This window comes from Manis javanica, chromosome 4, assembly GCF_040802235.1.
Source record: "Manis javanica isolate MJ-LG chromosome 4, MJ_LKY, whole genome shotgun sequence".
Taxonomy (NCBI): Eukaryota; Metazoa; Chordata; class Mammalia; order Pholidota; family Manidae; genus Manis; species Manis javanica.
Genome location: NC_133159.1, coordinates 29813934 through 29819933, shown reverse-complemented (window position 1 = coordinate 29819933; position 6000 = coordinate 29813934). Strand labels below are relative to the sequence as shown.

Here is a 6000-nt window from a genome sequence, read left to right as displayed (position 1 = left end):
ACTGAATGAATAATCAGAAACTGGTAGACCTATTTCACCAGGGGCCAAGGTGGAGCCAATGGACAGAGCCCAGGGGGCTTGTGACTAAACCCTTGCTGAAGGACATCAAATCACTCCACCTTAGTGCCCAGGACCAGGCTTGACTTCCCACCACAGCACAGCCAAACACAGAGTGACAGAGACTGTCCTGCTGGGGTCTTTTCCCAGAGAGCTGAGAAGGAAGGCAGAAGACCCAAATGCAGAGCCAGGGTAGGACCTGGAGGAGGAATGGCAATCAGTGCCCGGGCCAAGGAGGAAGAGCAGATAGGCTGTCACAGGCTCCCTGGCTCAGACCCAGGCAGGGGAGGGCAGGACCCATTCATCCAGCGCCAACCCAGGAACCAGACAGCAAGCTGGCTGGCCAGGCTTGGGCCAGTCTAAGGCTGGGAGGGGATTTCCTCAGGCTCCCTCCCCTGGGCTGGGCAGCTGGGAACCTGTCCGGACAATTTTAGTTTGGGGGAGGGACCAAGGAGGCCTGGCAGGGCGGGAACTTGAGGGCAGCAGAGGCGGCCCCTTGGCCCAGGACGCCTGGAACCCGGGAGGCACGCTGCCCTGCCTTGGCCTCCCGAGGTAAGCCGTGGGATACGGGCGCGGGTGGAGGGAGTTCCACCGTGGGGAGAAGGGGTGGTGGCAGGAAGCGCTGGGGGAGGCGGAGTGTAAAAAAAGCCCAAGGCCCAGGGCTGGTGTGGGAAGGAGGCAGACTGTCTGTGGGTGCTTCCTTGCAGTCTCCCTTCCGGAGTCGCCGCTTGGGATCCTGCAACTTTGTTTTGAAAGTAGGCAGCATGTTGGGCCAGGAGTCACGGCTGTGTCAGGCTTCTCCCCCAGGGACATGATTTGGAGGCCAGGTAGTGCCTTCTTCCTTGCCCTGGCCAGCCACTGGTCCTCTCTCCCTCCATCACATTCTCCCTAGAAACCTGTCCCCATTACTGCCCCCCCCCCCGTTTTTTCCTCCCTCCACTAAACCAGTTCAAGCCCTCCTGTGTGCCTGACCTCTGCCCCTGCCCTGGGCACTGAAGACCATAGTCAGGGGAGACAGTTACTCTTCTCTTCTACCCAACACCCCCCAGGGTTATTAGTTTCCTCCTTCCTGCTTTGGGCTGAGGGATCTCCTGCATTCATTCATTCATCATTATTCATTTATTTATTCATCATTGTTACCTGTATTGGGGGTGAGGGCATGCAATTTCTGCTCCTCTTGGGGATGAGAAAACTGAAACGTATTTCACAAACATTTAAAGATCATCTATAAGCTGGTGGGCAGTGTGGCATAGTGGGAAATTATTTTGGAGTCATAGAGACACTTGTATTTGTATCCCACCACTCCTGTTCATGTCCTGAGCCTCAGTTTCCCCATCTGTAAAATGGTATTGTTTATTACCATGAGACATTTCATGTCAAGCACCAGGCTGCTGCCAGGCACACAGTGGGGCCTCAATAAGTATCTGTGCTCTTCCCTTCTTTTTTGGCCACCTTCTTGCCACACCCTTCCCTAGCTGCTCTCTCACTGTTCTATAGGCTTGTAAGATACTAAGACAGACCCTGGCCTTGAAGGCACTTACCACTTGTAAACCCAGAACTGAGCAATGAAGGGGGAGGTGGTGAAGGGAGAGGGAGGCAAAGAAGGGGTGGGGGCGGGGCTGAATAGGGAGGGCGCTTCCTCAGCTTCGAGATAAGAACACTGGGCCATGGCTGGGACCTTGAACTGGAGAGTTGATGTCTCCAGCAGGCTGTTCTGCTATTTCTGAATTTGTACACTCAACTCAGGCTGAGGGCTTTTAAATGCATTATCTCATGTAAGCACAACCCTGTTATGGTTTTATTATTATCCTCATTTTACAGATGAGGAAATGAAGGTACAGACTAAGGGATTTACCAAAGGTTACATGGCTAATAAGTAAAGGAACCAAAATTCAAACCTAGGTCAGACTCCCAAACTTCAATCCCTTTGTTCGACTCCTTGCCATCTTTCAAGTTTCTCTGAATCAGAAAGATTAAAAAGGGCATCATCATTTCCCCAACTTCCTAGACACTAGCTTTTCACTTTGTGTCCTGCTCTGGGCTGCTTCACCCAAGTGGGGAGGAGCACATTCCTTTCCTGATTCATTAATTCATTCACTTATTCAAACATAATTCATTCAGGCAAGTGTTCTGTTGGTCCCAAGAGGGCAGGGACCATGCCTGTTTATAGGTGTATAGCTAGCACCTTGTGAACCCCTGATACAGAAATGTTTGATGAGTTCTTTGTGAGCACATGAATCCAACAAACATTTCTTGGTCCACTCCTTAGACTCCGTAATAGGGATTCAAAGATGAATAAAACAAGTCCTATCCCCAGGGTACTTACAGCCTTGTGGAGGTGCTGGTAATAGCACAAAGAAGACAATGGTGTGCTGGACAGGAGTAAACGTTGCTAAGGGACTAGAGGGGGTACTTCATTCTAGCATGTCTCCAATGTCCAATGCTTGCTTGGCACATCAGCAGGCATGTGGTAGATGCTCAGTAAAGCTTTCCAGAGGAGGTGTTCAGGAGAGTCTTGAGGGGGTGTTAGGACTGCACCAGGAGAACAAATTAGGGAGGGAAGATAATCTAGCAGAGGCAGATGCTCAGGAAAAGGTGTAGTGGAGGGTGGGAGCTAGAATTGCTACGGGCTCAGTATGACTAAAGTCCACAGTGTATGTAGAGGAATGGCAAGAAATGAGGGTGGATAGATAGTCAGAGCTCAGGGAGAGTTCCTTGTATGCCTTGTTAAGGAACCTTGATTTTATACGGTTAAGTCCTGAAGGAATTTAGCGAAGGGCAGACACCATCTGATTTGTATTTCAGAAGTGTGGCTGACACGTGAGGTCAAGATGACACCAAGGTCTCCAGGCCTGATGCGGTCCCTACCTGTCTGAGGAGATGAGCCTCCTCCTTAGGAGTTAGATAAGGACTTCCTTTCAGGACGTCAGCATGGCTCTTGAAGCCTCCTGACTTGTCCCATGTCCTGATCTACTCATGCTTTGCCTTCAGCTGTCCACTGGGTTAGAGCTAATCATACTTAATCTACTTCTTAATAAACGTACTGAAATCTATGAGTGATTTACATTTCTATCATCTGCAGCAAATTCCGGGATCTCCTGCCTGCTAACTTGCCATTCCTTGTGCCTCCTTGTGTCAGAGAGAAAAAGATGCAGTGGTAGATGGGGCACTGGGAATTATACTGAGCTCTGAATGTGCCCAGGGAGTTTGTGTCAAATATGCCAGTGGCCCTGGAACTAAGGGTACATGGACATGGATAACTTTAAGGGAATCAGTTTCTGCATCCTCAAATTCCATTAGGTACTCTCTCCTAAAAGCAATCTGCTTGTATGGATTCTTTAAAATTCTCCTTTTCAACTCTGTTTTCACTGTTTCCCTACTCTGGCTTTCTCAGATCCACCCGGAATCTTTCACATGGTGCATTGCTTGAGGATGTACAAGCCAAAAGGACAATTGGAGAATGCTTTGTTCCCGAGAGAGAGCAAGCAGAGAGATTAGGTAAAATAAACTGAAGGGGTGGTGCCTTCCTACAGACTCAGTATTTTTTTTAAGTACTTGATTAATGTTAATTATGTGCCAGACACTGTTCTAAGGGCTTTATAGATTAATAACTTATTTAATGCTCATATCAGGTCTATAAAGTAAACACTTATTATCCTCCTTTTACAGATGAAGTTCCAAAGGCACCCAGAGGTTTAATAAGTTGCCCAAGGTCACAGAGCTATTAATCCTGAAATCAGGATTTGTACTACAGCACCTTTCCTCTAGAATCTGTGCTCTTAATCATTACACTACTCTACTTTTAATTTAAGGGCCTTAGCTCTTGATCTATGTGCTATAAAATTAGAATTGGGACCTGAGCTGGTTGTCATGGGGATGCAAATGAACTCATTTATAGAAATTTTTAAAAATGAAGATGGATTTTCTTACAGACAGAAAATTATTCTGGTTTGGCTGATTGGTTTGACAGGGAGGACTGGCTCTGAGAACTGGATTATGTGATAGATACTTTCCACAAACTGAACAAGCTAAATCTGTAGCTCCGAGATCTATAAAAAAAATATATCTAAAGCATGTCTCTAATATAAAGACTGGGCCAGAAAATTCCAACTTGGAACCTATTTTAATTTGTGATAAATAATTTTAGTTATTAACTTAAAATGTGTGAGAGGGTCATAGCTTTTTCAAAGTTCTTATGGGGATTCATGAGCAAAAAAAATGTGAAGCCTTCTGATGTATGGCGCACATACGCATCACCAGCGACGTATACCATAGTGGGGACCAGAATTCTGAGCAGGTGAGGGGAAATGGCTTGTTTATAGGTGAGCAGCGGCCCAGTTGGAACAAGAAATGGTTTCCTGGTTTCTGTAAGTTTAGTGCTCTTTTTATTGCTCCATGCTTCCCCCTCCTTTCCTTCTTTGTTGACTTGATGGTTTATTCAGCATGCACTCACTGAGCACATACAGGTGGGGTAAAAAAGAAACACTTCCTACTTTTTCTGAACTTATATTCTAGTAGAAAGAGACAGCAAATAAATGAACCAGTATTTTTATATAGTGGTCTGAGCTGGGAGCAAATGATCAGGGGAATGTGATAGAGTATATGAGGTGCTCGGAGGGGTGGCTGCCACTTCAGATAGGCCAGGGCAGATTTCCTAGGGAGGTATTCTTTGTTATGAAGGAGCTAGACTTGTATACATATGTTGGTTAGGTAAAGGGAATAGCAAGTACAAAGATCCTGAGGCAGGAGAGAGCTTGGTGTGTCCCTGGCTAGACAGAAGGCCTGTGGTTACAGGGCAGAGATTTTGTGAGGGTGGTATAATCCCACAAAGAAGGCAGGGGTTAGGCCATGCAGGACCTTGTCAGCCATGGTAAGGATCTTGTATTTATCTTGAAGACAATGGGAAACTGTTGAAGGGTTTTAACAGAGAGTTGATATACAGGAATACCTCCAAGATACTGTGGGTTTGGTTCCAGATCACTGCAGTAAAACAAATATTGCAATAAAGCAAGTTGAATGAATTTTTTGGTCGCCCAGTACATATACAAGTTATGTTTACCCTATACTGTAAGCTATTAAGTGTGTGACAGTATTATATCTAAAAACAGCAATATACATACCTTTAATTCAAAAATACTTTATTGCTAAAAACATATTATTCATCTTCTAAGCTTTCAGTGAGTTGTAATCACTGATCATGGATCACTGTAGCAAATATAATAACAATGAAAAAGTTTGATATATCTAGAAAATTATCAAAATGTGACATGGAGACATGAAGTGAATAAGTGCTGTTGGAAAAATGGTGTCAGTAGACTTGCTTGATGCAGGGTTTTAGCAAGCCTTCAATTTCTAATAAATGTAGTATCTGTAAAGTGCAAAAAAAAAGCAAAGGGCGATAAAATGAGGAATGCCTGTCCTCTGCTTTATGGTTGTGTTCTGTTTTGTTTTGGAGAGACAGGAGTGAAAACAGAGATGGAAGACTAACTCGGAGGCTGTTGCAGGTGGGACATCTGCAGTCTAGCTATGGGAGGATACCAGGATGAACAAGGTTAATGGGAAGGCAGAATGGATATGGGGTGTCATTCTGTCTTCGAGTTCTGAAGAGGTAACTCTTGCTGTATAACAAACCACCCCAAAATGTAGTGACTTTAAACAATTATTTTACTTTGTCACAATTCTGTGAATCTAGAGTTTGGGCAGAGTTCAGCTGAGCAGTTCTTCTGCCCCATGTGGGGTCAACTGTGGTCATTCACTTGGCTGTGTTTGGTTGGTAGATGAGCTGGGCTGGAAGGTTCAAGAAGGCTCGCTCATGGGTCTGGTACCTTGGTGCTCTTCTGCGTGGCCTCTATCTCCATGTAGCTAGGCTTCCACATAGTAGGGTGGCCTTGGGGTGCTCAGCCTTCTGCTACATGATGTCAGGCATCAAAGACAGAGGCTGCC

The 6000-nt window shown here is 45.8% G+C and overlaps 1 protein-coding gene across 2 annotated transcripts in view; it reads left to right on the top strand.

Annotated features, from left to right (window-relative positions):
• Positions 1-436: 436 nt before the first annotated feature.
• Positions 437-6000, top strand: part of RHBDL2 (rhomboid like 2) — a 34067-nt gene continuing 28503 nt past the window's right edge. The window contains exons 1-2 of one of the 2 annotated variants that reach the window (XM_017665383.3): positions 437-609; positions 3452-3555. The gene's annotated coding sequence lies outside the window, so the exon portion shown is untranslated. The remainder of the gene's footprint in view (positions 610-3451; positions 3556-6000) is intronic. The other variant, XM_017665384.3, reaches the window with a different exon arrangement.